The 25,930-nt window shown below is 41.3% G+C and overlaps 2 long non-coding RNA genes across 2 annotated transcripts in view; one reads left to right on the forward strand and one right to left on the reverse strand.

Annotated features, from left to right (window-relative positions):
* The window catches only part of LOC121091362, a 49,919-nt gene that overhangs the window by 19,420 nt on the left and 4,569 nt on the right, over positions 1-25,930 (reverse strand). Inside the window, exon 2 of the long non-coding RNA XR_005828912.1 lies at positions 24,718-24,803. This is a non-coding gene — a long non-coding RNA (uncharacterized LOC121091362). The remainder of the gene's footprint in view (positions 1-24,717; positions 24,804-25,930) is intronic.
* LOC121091363 lies at positions 276-25,223 on the forward strand. Its single transcript, XR_005828913.1, has 4 exons — positions 276-2,760; positions 9,356-9,406; positions 23,884-23,937; positions 24,623-25,223. It is a non-coding gene; the product is annotated as an uncharacterized LOC121091363 (long non-coding RNA).

The following is a 25,930-nucleotide window of genomic DNA, read 5'->3' on the forward strand; positions in this document are numbered from 1 at the left end:
TCATTCAGTCCTCCAGAGCTACCTCTTCTCTAGGTGGAGGTTGTGTATAGATGTTACTTTACTCAGCTGTATGAGAAGGTCTTACACATACTTGGATGAGGTCTCACTATAAAAACCAGTAATTATTTTGCCTTGTATGTACTGGTTAAGGGACAAGACCTATATATAACAAGATACCTTGATCTTCTATTGTTATGGAGCAATTGCTGGCACATTACAATGTGCTATTATAGGAAGCCAAATTCTGATCTCATTTGTAAATATGCAACCTTTATAGAATACGAGAGGCTCAGATGCATGTAAATGAGGGCAGGAGTTTACTTCATTCTTTAGAAATTTAAAGCAAAGTACAATCATACAAAAACAGAGGTGAAAGAGTCCTCAGCAGATCCTCAATCACTGGTGTGGATCAAGATAGGACCAATTATGTTTATCATTCCTATCAGCTGTTCATTTGCATTGTACTAGAAGATAATCCAGCATGGGAAACTCCACTCCTTTCCCACATGATATATATCAACAATTCACAGTTAGGTTTTCCTTATGTCAAACCTGAATCTTCCCTACCGCAATCTTAATCCAGTTCCTTTTTGTCAGATCTACCATGTAATATTGCACTCCTGGTTTTTATATTGCTAGGAATATTCTCCTGTGTTTTCTCCCTGGAGGTGTTCACAGACGTTTTCCAACAGGACAATTGTAGTTTAATTAAGGTGTTGTGGGGCAACAAGAATAGAAACTATTGCATCTACTGACAACAGTCATAGTTCTGCTTATCAGCATAATAGAAAAACAATTTAATTAAATGCCTCTGCTTAGTCAAGTGGGTTTGCAGTCTGAGTTTTCCATTCCTGTTAATGGAGTCAAATTTGTTTATTTTTGGGAATTCCAGAAATTCATGTAACCATTTTCCAAGAATGGCTGTTGTCAGCAGGCTGATAGTAATGTTGAATCATTTGTGCTGGGTTGTGACGAGGATTTTCGTTCCTGAAGAGACAGCAATTGAAAGGCAGGAGTATGTGTAGTTACAGACTGTGGTGGGCATGTACAGTGATGAATATGAAGAGGACAGAGGAGCTTTAAAAAGACCGGCCAGCCAACAGAGAGAAGGGGATTCAAGGTAGGGCACTATGGACTTGGCAAAGGAGATGAAAACTTTGTCCCTGTAAAGGAAACTTCCTAAAAATGCCTCACTGTTGGCTCCGCTCTACTAGTGAGGCTAGAAGACTTAGTAATAGCCTAAAGGATTAAAAGCATGAGTGGGAGTTCTCTGCTTTGCCATACTGGTGGAACTGGAGAAGTGCTCACAACAGTGGGAAATCCTTAGCGAATATCCCTGGTGTAGACAGGGCCCCATAGAGCCTTTAGGAGTTAAATCTGCAGGAAATAAAAAGAGGGGGAGGGAGTGTGAGAGATGCAGTACAGACCGTTCCTAATAGGAGTAAAACTGCACATAGTCCAGAATACAATATATGGAATATAATTGAAAAGATGTTTTGAATGAACAATAACCTTTAAATTCTTTAGTGTGTGTTCTCTGAGCTGTAGAACGTTCTGATTGTTAAGGCAATTAGCTTTTAAAATAGTTATTTTTTTGATTTTAATTACATGCTGCATTTTGCCTTTGTTATTAGATGGGGTCAGTAAGGTTACTGAAGTAATTATTGCGCTCTGCTTGGCACTGGTTAAAGCATAACTGGAGTAACCGCATTCAATTCTGTATGAAAAAACGTGGACAAATTGAAGAATTTAGAGGAGTGGAAAAAAGATGGTAAGAAGTTTGGCATTCAGATCTAAGAGGAAAGGTTAAGATAACTTGGCACCTTTAGCCTAAAGGCAAAAGAAGAGTGTGGGGAACATAATAACGGGAGACATAAAGGAATGTTATAAAGAGGACAAGGATCAGTTATTCTCATTAGTCGACAAGGATGGGACAAATAATAATTGGCTGAAGCAGAAGGGAAGTTTTAGGTTAAATATTAGGCAAAACTGTAGAAGAACTGTTCAGCACTTGGACAAGCTGCCAAGAGCCGTTGGACAATCACTGTCGTTGGAGTTATTCAAGGCCAGACACCCATCTACAGGAACAGTTATAGAATAATTAAATCAATCCTGCCACAGGCAGAAGGGTGGGCAAGGGGTCCTTCTGGCCTCAGTGACCAAGATTTTGCTATGGATCTACTTTTCCAGGATTCACACCCACCCCCCTATTCTGTAAACTAGGGAGTCTGCTTTAGCATCCGCTAAAATCAAGGAGGAGAGTAACAGTTTAAAGCTGCTCTTCAAAGGATCAGAAAACATGTGAGACATAAAATTATCCCATCATCTGTGTCCATGCATTTCTTTTTACAGTTTCTTAGAATCAGACTTCCTCTCCTCTGGGTGTCTCTGCTTTGTCCTTTTGAAAATGAGTTCCGGGAGAATAAAGTAGTAGCCAAAACAGAGTAGAATGGCTTTGGACTTACTCATTGCTATTCACTACTTTATGGCAGCTTTTAGAAGTTGAATTGTAAATAACCTCTGTGTTTTATTGACAATATGCTCCTCATCTTCTCTACTACTTATACGGAAGAAACTGATCATGCAGAATGCAAACTCTGCCTTCCTGGTGTCAGCAGACCTCTTTCCATGGATTCTTTGAGATGCTGAAAACAAAGCAAACTTGGAGTAACTCTACAACAAGTTGTTTTGGTACACAATGATTACCAGCTGGACACAGTCTGAAGGTTGGCCTGGACAGGTTCTGCTTTCATCTGCATGGTGAATGTCAAGGGATGGCTCCAGATATTGGTCACTGTATTTCCAAGCAGAGCAGATCATTTTTAGAGGTACATCACTGGTTTTGGCACTTCAGATTAGAATCTGGTTGCCTGATGAACAATTTTTGCTTACTGCTTACGTGTTCTCTGAGTGACACTACAGAGGTGATATAAAGGGCAGAGCTAATTTGTATTACTATAGTGGTCTTAAAGTGGTAATTACATATGCAATTATAAACCATGAGCCCAGCCTGTTCCCCTCCCCCCCTGTAGTGCTAATGAAAAACAAAGTAGTCTTAGTATTTTGTAAGATCCCAAATGCAGTGCAAGCAATCATTCGGCTGACTAACTGGAAGGCAGAGGCACAGTATGACTTTGCTTGAGTTAAACAAAAAAAACAAACACCAAAAACAAAAAGTGCTGGTGGCAAAGATTTTAAATCCCCAGAATAAGGACAGAGTCATACAAAATCCTTGTATTTGCTAAGCCTGAAAACACTGAGCAACCCCTAGTGTCTGGAATGCCCTCTCCGGCCGTGGTCTGCCCGCTTCTAGCCAGTAAGATTATCTCAAAGATACAGGGGTATGTCTGCTGTGGAGGTGACCTCTGCTGAATCAAGAGACCAGAAAACAGTCACAGAGCAGAAGATGCCATTGCAGTGATGTGCAACGCCACATGCAAACTAAACAGCCCCATGACTATAACAATGAGATGCCTTCACTAAGCTCCATTGCTTGCCTTTTTTTTTTTTTTTCCCCTCCCCTCCTGTTTCCCTTGACATAAAGCAAAAGGTGCTGGGATGCTTTGAGGCAGGCTGCATAGCAGAGCTCCCCTGGGAAGGCTGAGCTGGGAAAAGTCACCCCTGGGTAGAGGGGGACCTGCAGCATGTCTGTGTGCTGGATCGATACTTCCAGCCAGAGAGTAGGAAGGGCTGATAGTCACCCATCTTGCTCCCCATCATGGCCCTTGTACACCTGGGAGCTCCATGAGGAACCACAGCTGTCTCATCTCCAGGCTTCACTGTCTCTTACTCCGAGGATGCTCAGACCATCTTCTGCAAAGCATGGAAAGAGAAAGGGGGGATGTTTTACTCGGGCCTGTTTTTCTGCTCTTGTGGAGTCAAAAGAGACCATTTCATAGCATTAAGTGTGTTTCTTTTATAAAAGCAGATTGTACTTTTGATGAATAATTTATATTTAACATCCATTAAAACCAAGCAAACAATGGTCTTTGAATTTAGTTATCCTTGGCAAATATTATTGATATGTATATATCTAATGGGTCATGCATCTAAGCAGGAGGGGAATGAACATTTTCTTCTGTAATGTCTATTAATGAGTCTACGTGCAAAACTTCATCCAATGGTTTTTTGGAACTATAAACCCTTCCTTTCTTGGCTTAGTTCTTCAGGCTCTGCTAACTCTTTCTTTTTTTTTCTTCTTCTTTTTTTTTTTTTTTTTTTTTTCTTTTCCCCTGTTGTCTCATCCTGGACTAATTCACATGTGAATGTGAGGGGGAAGAGTACCTTCACCACCCCTTCGGTGCTGAATCAAAGCAGTCTGGAGGGCCAAGAAGCCAGGCACTTCTACTTACAGAAGTGGCTGATGTATTAGTGCGGAGGGCAACACAGTCCTAACAACACCAGTACTTAATAACTCAAAGCTGCTTGGTGTGGCCGTGCTTTTCCTGCTTGTGGGTCTCCTTGCTTGCTAGCACCACTTTGTAACCTCGGGCACCCTCGAGTCCCAACCCCCTCACTTTCAATTCACTGGGGAACTTGTGACCTAACCGCATTAAGGCTCTGCCTGCTCTGTTTTTTTCTATGATGGGGGTGTTTTAAAGAAGATTCCTTCTACAAAGTTGAAAGAGTGGAGAAAGAAAAGTCGGCATGACTTTGGGGTAGTGCAAGCGACTCATAGGAAACTCACTCTAGAGATATCTCCAGAGACTAGTCAAGACAAAAGTTACAGCACAAGCATTTGGAAGGGGGCCACTGCAAACAATTTGTCCTCATTCCAGTTGAGCAACTGTAAGCAGGGACATTTTCAACACAGGCCATTTAGGGACAGAAGGAAAGATTGGATGGCACTAAAAGAAACTACACAAATACATGGTGATAGGATGACTCGGCCACCCGCCACACATACTCTACTGTTTCATTGTTCTTTCTCCTATCATCTTGACATCTGAAAAGGTCCCACCCCGGCACAGTGGCATGGCACAGCAAAGACCAGCATAAATTAACTCCAGGTGACAAAATCACCTTCCTTGGCTAGCTTGCGTTAGGCAAGGAGGGAGGGCAGGGGTCGTATGTGTGGCAGGAGTTGAAGACAACAGGGTAAAAAAGGATTTTGCTTGTTGAAGTGAGCAATACAGCAAACAGAATTAAAGATGCTTTGCTCTGATGTGGCATATTTTGCTCTGAAAGTCTTGGGTTTAAAAGGCTGCAGTCAACCTGTTTTTTGAGGAAATCCTTGGATATGGTTACCCCAATTTATTTAATCCTTCTCTTCCCCCTAACTCACAAACTGTTCTTGCTCTTCTATTTCCCCCAGCCTGTCAAAGGCACCATACCTTTCTGTGGAAAGTTTCTGTCACCCTCTCTGATTTTGTATTCATGCTGCATAAATAAGAACAAGACCTCCCTCCAGCACCTTGGCATGGGGTGGGGAGTTGCATGGGAGGATGGTGCATGATAGAAATATTATGTAAGCAAGGTCTGAATGTCTGCAGTCCTAGCTCTAGACAGCCGTTGTCCACAGATATTTTAAAGTGGCTTTTTTTCCACCCCCTCCTGAGCACTGCGTCACAATACAGTTCCATTCAGTGAAGAGCTGGCATTTGGGGGCTGGATGGCTCTGCTGGCCCATTTTGGGATGGGGCGCCTTTCATCTGTAGGTCACTGCTTTGAATTCTGCCCACATTTTTGGCAGCCGGGAGCCCTTCTCTTCTGATGGCAATGTGGCAGCATATGCAAAATTGCTAGGAAGTCTCCGATCCTAGACACCATGTCTAGATCGTAAAAGCTACCGTAACAATCGAGTCTAAATGGCACCCTTCTTGGCAGCTGAGGCAGAGGCCAAGCAATAAAAGGCTATGGAGAATGGGCTACTGTCTAGCATCCATAAGCTAATAGTGAAGAATACTGGTGAGGGAGTGTGAGAAAGTATGCACAGCCCATGAAGGCTCTTTTGGGTGAAAAGAGAGGATTTCAGTCTCCTAGGCTGAAAGGCCAACACCTTTCAATAGCAGAAGAATCATTTACAAATGTGAGAACAAAACCATTGTTAGTCCTCGTGCCTTTAACAATGCTGCTTCCTGTTGGCATCTTCTGCTTACTAATAACACAGTCCCACAATTTGTATCTTCACAGTGCTGCACGAGCACTAACTAATTAATCCTTTCTCACCCCTTGGAGGCAAGTAGCTTTTGCTTTTAATGGTCTGTAGTGGAGATGTCTTCCTTAAAACTGTTGCAGATATGTTTATAAAGGCTACATAATACTGCCTACATAGCGTATGCTAACCTTAGGATTTCTGCTCTTGGTACAGCTATTCCAGTTCAGGTAGGCTACACCCAGTTATATGTTTTGCTGAACTGAGGTCTTAATTAAAATAAATGAGGACTAATTCTTGAGAAAAAACCTCAGAGCAGGGTAGGGTTTCAGCATAATGATACAAAACAAACAAACAGCCCCTCCTTTCTACCCTCCAAACAAATCAACTCCCCTTCACTGGAATAATCTCTGGCTGGCTGACCTTATTTATTCAGATGCTGACATGAATCATCATCTGAGCAAGTATTCCCTCCTACACCTGCAGTACTTGGGGTTATAGTTCTCCTGGTTTTCTGCGGCAATAAGAGCTTAGTGTTACTTGGAGCCGTCTCCATCTGGCAGGCCATGAAGTCCACAAAAGCACAGAGGTCTTTCTGTAAAAATGGAGACAGCCCAGATTGCTTTCTCTTTACACAACATCTCAGGAGGACTCCAGACTTCTCTCTTTTGCAGTTATAGTCAAGTGTGCAGTCTCTTTCCCTCCTATCTACTTTTTGTGTGATGACCTCTTCTTGGGGTAAAGAACTGCGTGGGTGAGTTTGGGGGGAGGGGTTGTTCTTCTCGGGAAAGCCAAATTGCAGGATGCAGCACATCTTGAGCTTGGCAGCCTTTCACGCTTCCCCAAGAGGCAGCTGAAGGGCCCAAGCAGGGGTAAGACGTTATCAGCTCACTTCCAGCATGCCAGAGCATATCCCTACACAAAGATAGTGACACACTCTGCACCACAGTTGACCTTCACAAACTAAAGGAGATCCTTCAGTGGTGGCTAAGGGAATATCTCATGTCATCTGTACGTTGTTACAAGGCTGAGTACTTAACAAACGAGTAGCTCTGCAGCATTAGCCATAAAGCGTGCACAAATGTGAAGGCAGAAGTTAAACATTATGTTATCTGCCAGTCATTCATTGTTTGAAGGGACTATCCCAAAAGTATGGCTGAGCGTTGGTGTCGTAAAGATCTATACATTGCTGTTGGAACGGGGTCATTTGTCACCATCTGGGATTATACCACTAGCAGTATACGAGCATATTCAGAGTATTATGCAGCTCCAGGTTTCAGCCATATGGAAAAAGTGTAATATAGTGAGAAATTCAATCCTTTAATAGAATCCAGAGCACCCTCCAGAATGTTTTCCTTAGTTTTAGTTCTTTGCAATGCAGACTTAATAACCATTGATGTAGCATTTAAATTGGAAGAGATGCGACATCTAGATAAGCTGGGAGATCTGCTGATACCAACTGCCTTCTGATAGGAAAATCCCTTGCTGTTTCACTGGAAAAACCCACCAGGCTTACTAGAGCCAGAGGAAGGGTATGGCACAGCTGTGGCATGCATTAACCTCTTTTGACTTTTGTCTCTACAGACACCCAGAAGGGCTCCCTTATGCCAGAAGAAATATTCTTAAGTAATTTTCATTCTGGAAATTGTCTTTGCACTCAACTCTTTCACGCATTGCACATGTTCATGCATTACACATGCAATATGTTAAAAGCAGAAAAGAATTCTGACGTGTGACAGGATGCTGGTGGTGCACAAGAAAACAGGAGTCCTTCTGTCCTTCCCTGTCATCTACCCCTCTTTAAGACCATATCTGTGCTAGACTAGTCATGTGGATATGACCTCACTCCTTGTAGGAGACAAGGTTGGTCTGTGCAAATCCATCAGTGACTGTGAGACACCAAAATGGTCATAGTGATGACCTCAGAAGCCGAAACTGCTTTTTTATAATCTTGCCTGGTGGTGTCAGATCAGCTTCCCCAATGGCAGATAGAGTACATGAAACCGGATGCTATGTTGTTAAGGATTTGGAGTGGTGGTGAAACTGGGAGGAGTTCCTGTAAGAAATTAGCTTAATTGATTGAGAAATAATGATGCCTGGACCAGACTCTGCTGCTGGCTGAGCATCGACAGGAGTGTCTGAAGGAATTTGATGTAATTCTGAGCTCGAGGTATCCAAAAAAAGGCTGTTCCTGAGACATGTACCTAGCATGGCATTATAGCCTAATGCCAGAGAAATGCAAATTTTCCCTGAAAAAATGGTGGGGTTTTCTGAGGCCAGGAGCAAATAATATATGTTGCTGTCTGGGAAAGGTACAAATAGCTACAGCTCAGTGCAAAAAACTACATTATGGCTATATCTGGCTTAAGTGCTACATAGTTCTGTGGGCTGTTAACAGATGTTGCCAGAGCAACTTGTTATGACAAGCTGTGTTGTATTTCTGAACCCAGTAATGTTACTGGCACCACCTCCCCCATCTCCCAGATGGGAGTTACCTCTGGTTGAGATAGGTTCACAGCCCGTCCCAAACAAATACCCTTGAAGCTCCACATGAGGAACTAATGAGGCTCTGAGCTAAGTTCAATGTGTGTGACGAATAGTCCTCTGATAGCCAGGTCTTCCTTGCCACTATACAGGTCCATAGAGCGAGTCGTGATATTTTAAGGAGCTACATTTTTAGAGCTAGACCAGGTGAGGAGATGACAGTGGGGAGAGAGTATAGATTGGCAGAAAATAGGGAAAGAAGGCTGGAGAGAGGCAGAGAAGCTCTGCAGAACAGCTGGCATCTAAGGTATTCATGTGGCAGTCCCATGCCTATGTCTATATTCTAAATCAGACAAAGAATTTGTACCCAGGTGGGTAGCCAAGTTGCAGTGCAATTGGATTTGGTTGGGTAGATTCTTCTGTGTCTTGTTTTTTGTAAAAAAGGTTAAACTCATCTTAATGAGTCACGGGAAAATTTTTTTAGAAAACTCCGTTTTTTTTGAATATCAGTCAAGTTACAGGTTGGTTTATCTCCTTAAGAAAACCCTGCAAGTAAACTTTTTGAGAAAGTGTATGCATGGGACAGTACATGATCTCTCAGTGAACCTGGCTAGCATAGGATGAGCTTTTCACACTGTGAAACAGATAAATCGGTGGCAGTGATATAGCACAGTAGGAAAGTCTGTGGGGGAAAAAACCACCCCAAAACCTTAGCATTTTGTAAGTCAGATGAAAAAAAACCCTGTATTGTGTTGCTTAGTTACTTTTCTTTCCTAGTGATGCAGATGATCACCTCGAAGAAGATTCCCACTTCATTGGCATTTCCTGGTGAGTAGCCAGAAATGAGGAAAAATGAACAAAGGCTCCTTCCAAGGGACAGCAGTGGGAATGGGTGCAGCGCATGACAGCCACCATTGACCCATCTTTCTTGGTTTCTGTGAGTCAAAGCAAAGTGTAATTGTGATGTAGCCCTTCATCTCTTGCTTACTTGACAGAACAATAATACTGAAAAGATAAATGAAGTGATAAAATAAACAAATCCTCTAAAGCTTTTATAATCTAACTGATTCTTGTCTCCCAAGCACAGCCTGCCCACTGGCAAGATGGGGAGTCGTAGTTTGTCAAAACCAACAGTCTACCAAGCCTGGAGAGAGAAATGCTTTGAGCAAGAGGAAACACATTTCTATCACTTTGCAAAAAGCAGGCCCTTAGTCTCACTGCGTATTTGATATGCTAAAAATAACTGTGTGACATGGTCTGTGATCAGGAGCTGTGCTGATCACAGCTGGTCAAAGCCAGCAAGAAATGTCTTGGGCCATTATGGCCAAGAGGACGGGCTGATACAGACCACAACTGGCTTATTCCAAAAAGCAAATAACCCTGAGGGTCTGATCTGCAAAAGTGCTGAAGTAAGTGGGAGTTGTGGTTGCTCAGCACTTCCACGGATCAGGCTGCTCTGTCCTCATTAGCCCTGCTGCTGCTAACTCCTATAAACCCTGCAATTGCTTTTCATGCAGATAAGTTATCGTGCAGGAGTATCCCAACACCTGGGCTCTGCTGATATCCTGCCACCTTCCAGATGAGCTCCAGCCCCAGTCCTGGCTCAGGAGCTGCCCCAGCTGCTCTTAGAAAAAAGAAGGGTCTTAAAAGGCAGCTTCTGCACTGGGGTGGGGAGAAAAGGCTCTCCACCTTGGCAAATCCCACAGTGTCTCACAGAATGAAAGCCCCTGAAATACTTCCATGGCATTGGTATTCATTTTTGGTAGCCTAACATCTGTGGATGCCTAATTTTACTAATCCCGCCTGTGACTAGCTCAGGCAGGCTGGCTGATGCATTCGCAGAAAGATGGAGCTAACATGTGCAAGATCAGGAAAAAAGCCAAACCCTCAACAGACCAATGAATTCAAACAAGCAGGTTTCTGGGATTTGGACATGTCATGTCTGCCATCTAGTTACTAGTCAGGGCTTGTTCCATGTAGAAAATGAACAGTAAATAATCCAGCACCACATAAAAGGGGAATAAATTTACTGGGACTTTTGACAAATGAGAGAAAGACTTTCAATGGTATTTTAATTGAGGTGCTTGGAAAATAATATGATTAATAATTAAAATAAAAACATGTGAATTCCTGAACTTATTTTATTTGGCTGTAAAAGCAATTGTATATGCTAAACTAATAGGCAGGAATACAAGCAATGAAGTGTTACTGCAATAATGGAGTTGCAAGCTCTGGGTCCCACTCTCAAATACAATGAGGTTGTTAGCATGAGGTCCTCTTGGCATGAGACGTGATCTGGTAAAAGTTTGACCAGTGAAGTGGAAGCCAGGACATCAGAAGTTCTGTGCTGTTTTGTTCTTTGATTGATTGGGTAAGGCACAAATTGGCACAAAGAACCACTTTCAGTCTCAGTTTACCCATCTGTAAATGGAGACATATATCACAGTGATGTTACCAGACTTAAATATGTTAATGCATTTAAGCTTCTCAGGTGTAAGGTAATACAGAAAAATGAAAAGTTTATTGTTCTTAATCTAAAGTACTATATGAGATTTACAGTATTTGTAATCCTGTATTTCATCTGCAACTTTATCTGTGAATAATGTTTTGCTTTTATATGCGCAAACATGTTCTAGGTGAAAAACAGCATTTTCTTTGCTTTCTAACAAAACTTACTGTAGTGTGCTTTGACATTCAGAAATAAGGCTGCAGTTCTGTTGAGCATTGATTTAGTTTAAATCTTCAATTTAGTTAATTGTTCTGAGCCATGTAAGATGTTGATTTGCAGATAGTTATAGAACTGCTAAAATACTGCTTAAAGATGTAATACTGGCAAACAGTTTATTTGCAATGTAAAAGACCCCTCAACTTTACAAGCCAGAGTTGTTTGTTATAATGAGCACTACATTTTTGCACAGAAAACATTCACTTTATTTTTAGCTTTTTGTACATAAAAGAGGTTGCCCACAGCTAGAGAAGTACCAGTGTTTGCTATGCATAAAGGGAAGAATGAGTTAAGGGTCTTTTGCTGAACATGCTAGTGTTTTTGAAATACTGTGGCTGTCTCAATAGAACAAGATACTCCGTTTGTGTAAAAAGATATAAAAGGGCTGTATGATGATACTGTTAGTCCCTCTGAGCTCAGAAGCTCGAAGTACTCATTGAATAGGGTAGGACATAGTTCTGTTGGCCTCAGAGTCTGGCTCAGTTTCCAGTTTCTGGTGTTAGAGCAATGCTCCCTGACTTACTGTCAGATGATACCCTGGAGGGGACCTTACATTCGCAACGGGATGCCATTCCGAGGGCTGTCCCGGGTGGTGCTGAGTCAGCGGGTGACTCGTGGCAGTGCCCTGCAGTTGGGTCAGGAACTTGGTGGCAGTAAGGGTGATATGGCAGGGCAGTGCACAGGCTGAGCATTTCATCCTGTTGTAGTGGGGAATGTGACATGCCTAAGAAGGAGCAGAGCTGATACTGGACTGAGAGATTTGCATTCTCACCAAAGGTCAAATAACATATATGAATAACATGTGATAACACACTGAAGAAAAACTTGTCTGAATACCCTGCACTGAATACAGGGAATTAGTAGCCAATGCCAGAAGCAGCCAATGCACCTCTGCTGAGGGCAGCTGTGTTTGCCAGGGAGACAGGAAAAGTGTCAAAAAGAGATCTGCCCTGGTTTCAGCTGGGATAGAGTTCATTTGCTTCTCAGTAGCTGGTACAATGTGTGTTTTGGATTTAGTATGAGAATAAAGTTGATAACACACTGATGTTTAGCTGTTGTTAAGTAGTGCTTACTCTAAACCAAGGACTGTTCAAGTTTCCCATGCTCTGGCAGTGAGCAGGTGCACAAGTAGCTGGGGGGGACACCGCCAGGACAGCTGACCCACGCTAGCCAAAGGGATGTTCCATACCATCGGATGTCATGCTTGGTATCTAAACTGGGGGAGCTGCTCGGGGACTGGCTGGGCATCGGTCAGCGGGTGGTGAGCAATTGTGCTGTGTGTGCTGCATCACTTTTTTTTTTCTTTCGGGTTTTATTCCTCTCTCCCTTTCATTACAATTGTTATTGATGTTGTTATTATTAACACCATCATTGTATTTTATTTCAATTATGAAATTTTTCTTATCTCAGCCCTCAAGTTTTACCTTTTTGCCCAATTCTCCTCCCCATCCTGCTGCGGGGGGCAGGGAGGGGAGGGAGTGAATGGCTGTGTGGTGCTTAGTTGCCATCTGGGGTTAAACATGATGAGACCATCTCTCCGGGATATTCACCACAACCTGTGTGTCAGCTCCCTGGCCAGGCAAACTGGCTAAAAGCAGCCCTGTACCTTGGCCTGGGATTGACCAAGGTGTGTTAGCGTCACAGTAAAATTCAAGGACCTGATCTTCCCTGTGGCTCCTTTGGGGTGGTCCCATATACTTGGGTTGTCTCTGATCCCAACCGCCCAAGCTTTTTTCACCCTGAGCAAAGCTGCCGCAGGGTATGTGACAGAAGGGCTGCTGCATTACCCGGCAGAGCTGGGTTCTCTGCAAGCACAGCTGGTTGGGGCTGCCTTCATCTCAGATGGACGGGGTCGGGGACAGGTGACAGCTTCTTCCCTTTCACTGCTTGGAGAGGTCCTTTTTAGGCCTAATTCTCCCCTCACTAATTTTAGTCTTATGTAATTCAATTACTTTAGCGAAGTTGCCTCCTGATTTATGTCGGTGCAAGTGATCAGAGTATCAGCCCTTGAGCCTTTTACTGAAGTATGATGTTACACTATTTCTGGACATCATCATGTGCTGGTTGTGCAACAGATAAGAATAATGCTCAGTAAGTCATTAGTACTTCAGTTCAATTTGTGCTAAAATAATCAGCTACATCCCATTTAGTTTCTAAAGCTTCCTCATTATTGCAGCAAACATCAGACCCATGACCTGCTTTCCACTCTGAGAGAGAGGGATAAGTGAATTTAATGTGATCTCTGCATCACAAAAAGTCTGCTGCTGCTCCCTTGCAGTCAGGTGGTGTCTTATCATTGACTTCAGTGAAGGGCGGATCAGGTCCAAATTTCAAACATTTAATTTTCCAGCAGAAGAGAGTCAGGCTTAAACTGCTGCACTTCTCTGGCAAATAATGAATGGGACCTCATTATCTCCATTGGGACGTGACTTTACAGATGACTACATGCTGAAAGTATGCCACCGATAGACTGTCTCTGTCCTGAACTGTGAAACTTGCTCAGAGAATCAAAGACTGCTAACTTGCAAGACACTTCATTCATTCTCATATCATGAATGGTTTTGTCTATGAATGGGACTACTGACCTTGATGATCTGGTATCAGTGTTTCCTGCTAGGTACAAGCGCACAGTGATGCTGTGACTACTGAGCATTATTCCTGCATTTTCTTGAGATGAAAAGTCATGCATAGTAGCATTTACCAGTATTTCTTTCCTTGTAAGATATTACTGTGACCTTGTTCATTTACAAAGAATTTGATGTCTCTTTTGAAAATGATATACAGATTAAGAATCAAAGGAGTTGCTCCACAAGTTTGACGTAAAAGATCTTGGTCTGACTTTCTGAATGTATATCTGCTAAACTGTTATAAAGCCAGAAATTATAAAATGCACTTGATTAACTTTATCCTTATCGCATATTAGAGATGAAATACAAATAGCGCGGAAATAGAAATGATTTGACCATGATGGATGCTTTTGCTCCTGCCACATATTCCCTGAATTCTACTTTTTAGAGGTATTATGGGGCTAAAATCAGTAGTAGTCCATGCGTGCTTCTCGAGAGTATCTATGGTGGGTGCTGCATAGAAAGCTTGTTGAGACTACGTAAGAGACTTAATGATTTATGGATTTATTTTTACAAAACTTTTCTGACTCAGATAAATACTGTTATTACTGTTCTGCAGATGGGTAAATTGAGGGACTGAAAGCTTAAGTAGCACGCACAAGATCACCCAGTGAGTCTAGAGAAAATAGGCTGGAACCAGAATGTTTTATTTCTATTTTCATATTCTGTAAGTGTTAGATCATCTTTCTCCCATGTTTAGCTGCTATTCTGGCATGAACTCAGGACCATTATGATAGAGCTATTTTTCATACAATGGGATGAGACTGCCATGGCTTTAATTACAAGCATGTGTTCACTCTTTTATGGCATTGTGATTGTTATGTAAGGTGATGTGTAAAATTAATGAATTTTAAATTAGGAGTTTACATTACAAACCCTTTGGGTTAGGGAAAATTTTCTTTCTCTCCATCCATACAACACTTATTAACTTGGAGACCTAGTTAATGACTGGACCTTGGAACTAGTACCCCAATGCAAGACTAAAAGTAATTATCAATTATTTCTTTTCAAGATAGCAGTTGTTCTAAATAAATGGGGAGGAAATCCCACCTTCAGGAATTTGCAGAAAAGACTCAAGTGCTTACTGCTGGCTGAACACATTTTTCATAGAATTTACAACCGATGGGACACATACTCTTAAACTTGAGTTCAGGAGTAGGGGCATCCTAAATGTGTGGCCCTCAACATATGCTCCTAAATTTTGTAACTTTAACTCAACCCTTTTGGAGGACAATGTGATGGTTTCAGAAATGAATAAATAATGGTACATTTATAGACTCTTTTCAAAGAAAAGAAAGGTAGCCAATCCTTATGACTAATAACTATTATTTAAAGTACAATCTGAGTTGCTTCTTGTAAAATTTCAGCCAGAGTCCTGGCACGACTTAGTGTGCCCAAGAAAAGGATATCTATATTGGGAATCAGCTGCTCTTACACAATCTTTGTGATGATTTGGAACCACTTAAAAACAAGTAGTTGATGATATAATACATTTTTTGGATTGAAGATATTCCTGCTTTGAATTAAGAGAATATATTGGTGGTTTGGTTAAATGTCTTTTAGTCAAGATTATATGTTTTTATCTTGCAATTGAAGCCAGATCCTTCTCTTACTGTAAAAAAAATACAGGTGTGAAGAACTTTCAGCTGCTTTAAGCATGAGGTCATTTCTACATTGTAGTGGATTTCAAATGGTGGTGTATAGACCACCGAGGACCTGGGGAGTGTCTCCTGGAGATCTGTGGAGGAGCTGGCTAGTCAGATGGGATCTTTTTCTCCAACAGATTAATGGTGTTACAAGTAGCTAAAAATGCATTAAATAGTTTCCAGCTAGCACTTTTAGATGTTAACAGTTGTTCTTGCCTCAGGACAGTTATTCAGCCACCAAAACCAGGATGTAGCCTGTGTGATCAGAAAGCAGGGGTGAGTCTCAAAGATGAAATTTGTAAAGATGGTGTCTGTAGTCTGAAAGTCTTTAGCGATCTCTAGCCTATGCCATGCTTTAAAACCCATTGGTGAATGCAAACATCTGACTTCACTGAGTGACTGAGGTGTATTTATATCATTGTGAGAATGCAAACAGGGCTCTAATGAATTGTAATGATTTTTTCTGATGTGGTACTGTCAGTATACAAGTTATTCAGAGGACTTACTGCTCGTAACATGCCCTACAATCACTAGTGATCAGCATACTGAGGACAAGTAAAACTATCTATTTCTTTAACCTTGAATAACCAAATAATAAAATAAAGATCACTTAAAAGAACACCCAATCTATTGTTTTAATCTGAAAAGCTTATAAAGGATACAAGACAGCAAAGCTAGTTGTAGTAATATAATACATACTCTGCATTTGGTTAATAATTGTAAACACATGATGAGTCCAAAGGCTAGCCTACATTTTGCTCCTTTGAGACTCCATTTAGTGTGTGCCTCAGGTGGCAGAGAAATAACCCAAAGTAAAATTTAGCCACCCATATGTGTGGCATTTCTAGAGCTGGTGTTCAGGAAAGACTGCTGTTGAAGGCGCTATTTTCCCACTAAATCTAGAAGGCAGAACACTGTTTCACTTGTGTTTTCTTTCTGAGGCAGGAAGCTGGCCACAGCAGTGAGAAGCATGGGTTATCAAAATATTTTTTGCTATGGAATATGCTTATAAATCACAGATTTCACAATGCTACTTATACAGAGTTTATGATGGCAATTGTCTGTCCGTTAAAACTGGGACTACTAAAAGGATTTGTCACTGAAATTCTTGAGGCGAGAATAATCTTTGGCCATTTTTAGACTGATGCAATACAAAATTACAAAGGAAAATAAAATGCAGTTAAACTCTGGTCAAAGAAATCGACACAACTCAGGGAGTCCACTCTAGGTCACTTGCCTAAATGAAGAAATTGATTTCAACAGCCATAGTAGATCAATTAAGAATTGCTGAAATAATTAGTTAAAGCCATTACTTGGAAATCAATAGAAAAGAAACTGTATCCGTTTGCTCAATCCAGCAATTTAAATTTCCCAGGGTGCCATGAATAAACTGTGAAATGTATCTTTAAAATAAAGTTTTTAATTAGAACTAACAGTTCTGAACCTGCTGTTGGCAGGAGCCAACCTCCAGAAAAAGAGCCCAATGCAATAGACTGTGAAGTGTCTGCTCACTGCTTTAGCATTTAAGAATTAAAAAAAAAACAACAATCAATCTTTAAAACTGAAAGTTGTGTTTCAACATCAACGTGGGAAGATTTTTTTCTTCTGTGTGGCTAAAGCAGTTTGCAATTGTCAACTGTCATTTTTTACAATAGGTGACAAATACAGCTGGTTTCCTGAAGGATGAAACTTGGTTTACAGGAACACACACACACAAAAGAAAAAAGAAAAAAAAAAGGTAAAATGCACCTGTGGTAGTAGACTCGGCAATCTAAATACTATCCTACAATCCACTGCTGGACTGCTGGTGTGGGCAATCCTTCATCAGTTGTGACCCAATTCAAGCAGTCAAGCAAGCACATGCTGAATTACAGTTTGCTTGAATTGCATTGTCTTTGTCAGGACTTAAGCACGTGTTTGAAGTTAAATATCTGTGTCTTAAATCGGGATTATATATGACCTATTATACATATACCTACTTGGCAGACATTTCTTGTCAAATATACCTTACTGCTGTTCCTGAGAATGAGAAGTGGTGGTGCTTTTAAAACTCCCATCCCAGGCTGAATAAAATAGGTGAGTTTGTTGTTTTTGTGAACATTCATAGGAAAAAAATAAAAGCTTATGTTAAGGGCCAAAAGGTTAGGTGAATAAAAAAGCAGTGTCCCATGCCACCTGTCTCTGCTCCTTCTTCCAAGAATCATGAGTCTGACTCCGCTTCCCTTCTGCCTGTGGTTTAGGAGTCTTGGTGACCTCTACATTCCTCTTCTTTCTTTGCTCTAACTGTGCTGCCCTTTAGCAGAATCCATTTTCTCTGTAGTCCAAGCCCAGTAACCCTTGTCGCTGACCTCACCAGCCATGTACTCAGCCTGAGCATGACTCACAGTAGTGATGAAAAATCCTTATTCTCCCTAATCTGGCCTTCTCAAGGAATGGGGGCTGGTGGTGGTGGAGAGGGGTTGGGGGAGATTCTGGTATTTCCAAACTTCCTTGCTGGAAGTGTTGTGTCAGTTACGATAATTTGGTGTAGCACATAAATCCTTAGGCTGACTTGCGATTCCCAGCACACCCCTTGTAGTCTAATTAAGGAATTGCATTTCTGTCAGTCACACACTCTGGTGGAAATGCAAGAATGTGAGAAACAATAGAAGCAGGCTAGTACTGAGTCAAAACAGATAAAGCCAAATTGCTTGTTGGACTGAAAGATGGGAGCAAGCAGATGAGAAGCAAGTTGGTCAGAAACCCATTGCTGCTGCTGATAGCTGCATGGCCGTGCGGACGGCGCACTCGCTCCGCCTGTGAGCAAAGGGGGAAGGCAGGCAAACCAGCTGGAATGCGGTTAATCTTTTCTTTATGAAAGAGGAAAGATAAGGGCATCAAAATAATACAGTCTGCTACAGCCTGCTGCTGGATTTCAGAGTGAGGAGAGCATCTTACAGATAGATCAGGAGGAAAAAAATAGCTGGCATAAAATAACCCCACGAGTGGGTTGGGCATGAAGCGAGTGGTGCAGGGGCTGTGCGGGAGCCAGGGCGGGCGGTGCTGCTCGCAGGCTGCTGGCTGCAGGCAACGCTCTGAATCAGTTCAAGATGGCTACCCAGGGGGAGCACATGGTGGGCCTCTTTCTCCTCTGGAGACTTCTATTTGTTCTCCCTTTCTTGGTGATTTTCTCTAATCTGAAGAACAAGATGTCCTCAATGAAAACAGATGTTTTGCTCCCTTGCATATGGAAAGAAAAATAATTCCCCCAAAATAGAATAAACCCAAAGAATGCTGAGACCACGGATGAGTTTCCACAAAGTCAGGAGAACAAACCTCTTCATTAACGCTCTGACCTGGCCGCTCGTTTCCCACCGACACGCCGTGGAAGCTGTTGATGCAAAGATCCATGGGAAGACCTGGGTCTAAGAGCGGGCGAGCTGTGTGCCTCTGTAAAGCGTAAACACCACACTGAGCTGGCTCGCAGCTTTCCTCATCCACGGTCTCCCACTGCGAGATCCTGGTCAATGGCAGTTTTTGTCATTGGCTTCAGCGTAACTAGGAATTGGTCCCAGTATTTAATTTAAAGCACAGCACATAAAAACCCAAAATCATAACATCCCTGCTACATTTATAGAGCTGCATAAGCCACCGATTAACTAATGGATGAGATACTGAACTTTGCTTTACCATCTGTCTTTAATTACATAAAATAACTTGAAGCAATTAGCAAGAAAGAAACACTGTGACACAAATAAATAAATCCTATTGATAGAAACAGATGAGGGAATACTTAGGATATTTGAATATATGGATGAAAGTCACTAAAGCTGTATAATCCACACCCAATGATATTACAGGAATTATCTGACAGATGTACACCGACATTGCCAATTATTTTTAAAAATAATAGTTACCTGTGGAGATGGCAGAGAAATGAAAAGAAAGCTCTGTGTGGGTGACTAGAAAAGAAAATGTGTGGTCCATCCAGCAGCCGTGATGCCTAAGTTTTGTCTTTCACAGAGAAGAGAAACTAATATCAACAGAAAAATATACAAAGCATGAGGTTTCATAACTGCAGACCTAAACCCAGTCACATAAGTCTGCATGCTTCTCAAAGTTTAGGCACCAGTGGAGATTAGGCTCTTTAACACTTTGCAGGATTTAGGGTCTAAGTCTATTTTTTCAGTGTTCAAATACACTTCTGCTGTACAATAGCTGCTGAGTGATTGCTGTAGCTGATAGATGTCAAAAAATAGCTGTCAGCCCCAAATGGAAGCTCTGCAGTCACTTTGCAGAAATGGGTGTTACACCTGGAAGGCAACAGAATTGTCCTTAATGGCTGAGAGGCAAGTAGATCCCTAGTGAAAAAATGCTTAGTAAATCAGGGAGGAAATTAAAGTTGGTGGAATGATAAATAAATTATGAAGACGGCACAGACCAAATTCAGTGAGCGGGGCCTCTGCAAATGAGACAAATTTTATGTCATGCGCTAACAGTGGCTGTATTGATGCACTAGAAATCCATATCCCAAGGGTGGTGCTTGAAAAGACTTTGGTATCATTGTGGGGAAGCAACTGGATGCAGGACTTGGTCTGATGGTGTGAAAGAGGATTGATGTCGACTTTGAGCAGACATACAAGCGGAGTGTAATGCTGGCTATATGGCAGTGGTGTGGGTGCTAGAAATCTGAAAAAGGGTAGGAGAAAAGGCATAAGAATTGCTTGTAGATTGAAGAATATGCTTCATTTCCCTTATCAAAATGAGATGACTGGATTACAGTGTATAATTACCTTCACAACAAGAAAAAATGTGTCTTGCATCAGACGAACGTATTACAAGAATCAGTGGGTGGAAATGTAAGCCAAGGAAATTTAAGCAAGCAATGAGGTTTGTATTTGTAGCAGTAAGTGTGATGAACTGCTGAAACAAACTGCCCAAGAAAGCGATAGCGTGCATATCAAAACTTGATCCCTTTCTGGAAAATATGTGTCAGCCAAACAGAAATTATTGGGCTCAGTATACTCAGTATATGGGGAACGGGGCAATGCTATAGCCTGTGACACAGAAGAGGTTAGACAGGATGAGGTAATGGTCCTTTCTGGCCTCAAAATCATAAATAAAGTAAAATGGCTTAAACATTTTAGGCCAAATTCTTCTTATTTCATACAGCTAAGTCATCCACTAAACCCAAGGAAACACTGAGGCAAACAGTATCGGGAGCAGCAAGTGGTATGGTCTTGGAAAGGATAAAGCATAATAAATGTACCTTTCATTTAATATGCAACATTATACATTCTTTATGTTATAGATTTGGGGACCAAGGTTGTAGGCTACAGTCAGATTGTTCAAAGTCAGCACTCAGCAAGCCAGGCAGTGTGCGCAGCAAGTGAACGGCCAGAGAAACGGACTGGGTGGGAGTGTAAGCGAGTGGATACGGGGAGCACTGAATATGTCATTTGTTACAGTTTCAAGTGTTCATGTCGAGAGAAAGATCTTTAATTGTTTTGGTGGGGAATACTGCTGTGTATGCTGAAATGGGAGGAAGAATGTAAACAAAGGGCAATGATCAATTGCTATGTTATCGTAGCTCATAGAAATGTCTTGTGGGTCACGGCAGGGACTTTTGACAGACATTGTTCTATTTAATATGTCTATGGTGATTTCAAAGTAGAGATAAACAGCACACTAGTAAACGTGTTGATGATACTAAACCCAGAAGGAATGCAAACAGGAGACAGCAGATAAATTATATCAAATGACCAGCAGACATTAGAAAGCTGGGTACAAAATCACCCAAACAACTCACAACAACAACAACAACAACAAAAAAGAAAAAAAGATATAGTGGAATGTATATGGCCTGGCCATCAATATTGCTGATAGAGTTTCAACGTATAGGGGACAGCAGATCAGACGGGAGAGAGATATGAGTTTGCATAGCGATAAAGGCTATGCACATACAGACGTGTTACGAAGCAGGGAGGCAACAGTTCACATGTAAAGCTCTACGCTATTACATTCAGCTCTGTGCTCCATATTGCCAGCCACTGACTGACTGGAAGGAGTTGGAAGAAATCCCACAACGATTCAAAGGCTGGAAAAATCACTTCGGGGGAAAGACTGAGGCTCAAACCCAGCATCTCATTAAACATAAACTTAACTTAAAGTGCATGAGCTGCACTGCTGATTTGCAACTCCCTTTATAGCCTTGCTAGGTGGCTTTAACAAAGGAACTACATATCAAATTAAGCAGTGTGTATGTTTAAGCACTTTGTTAAGCTGGAGCAGAAGGGACTTGGTGAGACCTGTGAGGAAACATGACAAAAGTCTGTGAGCCCTTGGCCATTGAAAGGTGCATATTGGCTGCATCGAAATCAGCAGGCAGGCAGTTATTTCCAGAAGGCTGGGCTGCTGCATTCTTATGCACAGAACAAAGGGCTGCAAAGGCTTAAACCAGACAACATTATATAACTGAAAGGCAGGAAGGCAGCAGAATCAGGCCTTTTCAGTGTAAGTTTTGTTAAGGTGAAAATTGGAAGGCTGTCAGATGGTCTTTCAAGGGAGGTTCATGTTGCTGAGGGTCTTAGGATAGGTTTGAATAAAGCACTGGCAAATGCTTATAAAGCACAGCTTTATGTCTTTACATTGGAAAGCTGGGAGTTCTTCCCTGTCCCAAGAATTCCTGATCATAAGGAGTCACCACAAAAGCTCCACAACTCAAGGTGGGATGAACGGTTCCCTTCTGAGCTCTGAAATCATCTCTGTGACTGTTCGTAAGAGTTCCTGTGAGGCTGAATTCCTATCACTGATTTTCAAACCAAGGAAAATTAATCTTTAAAGACTAGTGCTGTGAAATGCTGAACTGGGATCACAAATATGGTGGGACTCTCTCTTCTATATAACCATTTATTGTGCTTATAACAGAATTATCTGAAGTAGAGAGCAGTTTATTCTCTGAGGCTGACATTTGGGGGAGTTAGTACTCGATTCTTTTTGAAAGTCAAGAGAAGGTGAATACCCAGCCCCTTAGACTCTTTTAATCATTGCCACAGATTCAGATTTTATTTTGAATTTTGCTCAGAAACAGTAGAAAATAACTAAAAATAAACACTTCAGTGTTTCACCTAATAATTCTAGACTTATAATGCAATAAGTATTGCATGATTTTATAATTAGTATTAGCAAATGACTGTGTAAAAGAACATGTAATATTTAATTTTATCTTTCAGAAATTTAATAGTGAAAATAAAAGTGTTGACTTTGGCAGGGATTTAGTCTTGGGAAGTCAGCAGGCACTCTCCTGGGCTTGACTAGTCAATACTCATAAGAATTTAATAAACCCCCTGCGTAGATCATGAAAAAAGCAATAGGGAAAGACCAAGGCAATGATGACCGGGGTAGAGCTTCCCTTTACAAATCTTGATTGAACAAATACTTGAAAGTCATGTTTGTCATCACAGGATGGAAGCCAGGATATGGGGTTAAATTATTCACATGAGTGAATATCTACAGATCCTTCTCCTTTTTCTTCTTTCTCATTGCCCTTTATAGTCCAGTTTTACAGTGGAGTGCTTCATTCATTCCCTAGTGCTTTTCCTCTCCCAGCAGGATGTCTCTATAAGCTAGTTCGAGTGCCTAACTCGCAACTTATTGCTCTCCTCATACAGTTACTTAGTCCTAACATTCAGCACTCCGTCCCCTTTGGATGCTGAGTTGCTACAGCAGTTGTTAAAATTTTTATGTGTAGTACAGTACAAAAGCTACCAAAAGAGGGCAACATATGAGCCAACAATAAGAAATGTATCCTGACAAGTTTATGGTTGTGTATTTGTGACACCCTCCCCCTTTTCTTTTTGATAGAGCAAGAAATTTTAGCAGAGCTGGTCAGGAAACAGAATTTCCATTCTATGGGAAATTCCAACACTTAGGGAAAAAGTGAAGGTGCTGAAGTTTTCATGGACTTAAAACTCAGAGAAAATATATTTGGCATGATGGAAGTGTTCCATAAGTGTCAAATCATTCTCACACCAGAAAGCCCAAAAGTTATAATGACATTAAAATATTCAATTTGGTAGGAAAAATGTTAAATATATGAATGCTATAAAGTTCAAAACAAGATTAAATGAAGCAAGGAGCCACTTAAACACTTTCACTTTACAGAAAACGATACTTTAAATATTATAGAATGTAAATATTAATTTGTCTCTATTAAAAATGTTGTCAAAATAAGTATGGTCTCAAAAAAGCAAGCTGATTAAGACCAAGCTGTATTTCCTGAAAGAATGTATTTCGTCTGAACATTGTTTAATTACAATTTTTTTGCAGTGAAATGCCTGAGAGAATTTCAAAATACTTTTAATAATCCTGCAAAAGACTAAGGTAAGTGGGCCACGTTCCAGGACCGTCCCCGATCCTGTGTTTGTGAAGCTAGACAAAGTACTATCCCAAACACCAGGCATGTAAGCTCAGGAACTGCTATACCCTGGACAACACCAAATGTGCACTCGTTGGCAAACAGTTTATTATAAACAAAGGGGTTTTTCCAAAGTATTCACTAGTACTCCAAGAAGTTAGACAGTGTTGAACACATGCCAGCATGGCAATGGATACAGTAAGCAAATATAATCTACCTCACTTAGGGTAAATATTTGGCTACAAATGTATTGAAAGCTCTTTAATTCTTTGTACACTTCTATGATGGGAACCAGAGGAAAGACAGTGGAGATGTAAAGACTGGAGGGTGATTTTTTTTCTTCTCTTATCAGCTGCCCAGATAGGCTAGCTGCCAGTCAAATTAAAAACCTCACTGGAGGAAATGAATGAAGGCCTGTAGGTGTAGAAATCCACTGTTTATACAGCTGCACCAAGTTCTGCTAATGATCAACCAGCATCAGCCACGTCTTTATGGAGATATGCAAAATTCTGTGGCAGTGTCCCAGAGGCTGACTATGGAATTTAGGGCATCCTCAGGGCTGTTTCCACACCGCACCCCCCCCCACTCCCTTTATTTGTCTCATCTCTTTTTTCGAGACTAACTTCTGCTTTCTTCTTGCTTCTATTATAGCTTAAAATGCTAGAAAGTATCTGGGAAGGAAAGGGGGCAGATCTATGATCTATCTGGAGTGCAATGAAACATTTGGAAAGTTTGGAAGTACTCACCCATCTCGAAGACAGGATATTCTGCTTGCAGGAGCAATACCTTATCTTCTCTCATTGATCCATGTCCTGATTTTGCATCTGTATTCCTGTGGATTCCAAAAGAAGGAAATATTTATTCTTTCTAGCCAGAAACAAGTAGAGATACCTGTCTGGAGGGTTTCTCCATTGTCTGATCTACCCCATGAACAATGACTTTACAACATTCACCTGATGAAGGGCTGCAGAATCACAGGATATTAAATAAGATGTTCAGTATAGGAATGACAGCTCTGCACACTGTCTGTGTGGCTGGATTGAGTGTATTGACTCTAATCACAATGTTTTCAGACAGCTCCTGTATTCTGGATATGCAGGAAACTATTTATATTCATCTGCTTGGCCTTCATTTCTTGTACTGCTCATCTAATTTTGATTAATGTCTTGATACTCCCTCCCAGGCAATGATGCTACTTTTGGGAGACAAACGAGGAACAGTTACAGAATATAATGTATTTATTTTAATGGCACTGGAAAGTGTGGTTCATTATCTGGTTGTGTTTATTTGTAGGAAAAAAGGTAAATTGCACCCTTAAAAATTCTTGCCTCATGGGTATGAACCTGCACAAGTCTGACTGCCATCTTAACATTGCCACATTACCCAGAAGTCCAGGCACTGGTGTTTATTCAGGAAAGAATTGGCCCATGCACACAGACACACTGATTCTCACAAGTGGTTCTGTGTATGCCTTTGCTCCTTGGCTTCTGCCAAATTCAAGCCTAAATTCTAGGAAGCAACAATAACACTAACAGGAGTCACGTCAGACTTGAAAGCAATTGCCTTAGTTCTGTGGACACAAACTGGACTTCTTTTTCTTCCTTAGAAATGATTTTTAAACATGCCTTGGCTTCCCTGAGCTAGCACAGTTTTACCCTGCGAGTCAGGTTACGAAGAGGGGTCTCTTACTCCCTTTGCAGATGTGGTACGTGAGCCTAGTTACATCACATTTTGAGGCAGATGGATCTCTGAAGGGAACTGCAGTATCCAATCATGTGTTTTCTGCCCCTTGCTATTGATTCTTGTGGTTAGTCTGTTTCTGATTTTATTTCTCTGTGTAGTTTAAGGGCAAGTCTGTGGTTTGCCCCATGTGCCCAAGTGAGGGAGCAAGGGTGCAGAAGACTGCCTGAAAATAAATAAATCAGAAACAGATAGAGTAATTGCAAGGACAAATGCCAA

Source organism: Falco naumanni, chromosome 7 (genome assembly GCF_017639655.2).
Source record: "Falco naumanni isolate bFalNau1 chromosome 7, bFalNau1.pat, whole genome shotgun sequence".
Taxonomy (NCBI): domain Eukaryota; kingdom Metazoa; phylum Chordata; class Aves; order Falconiformes; family Falconidae; genus Falco; species Falco naumanni.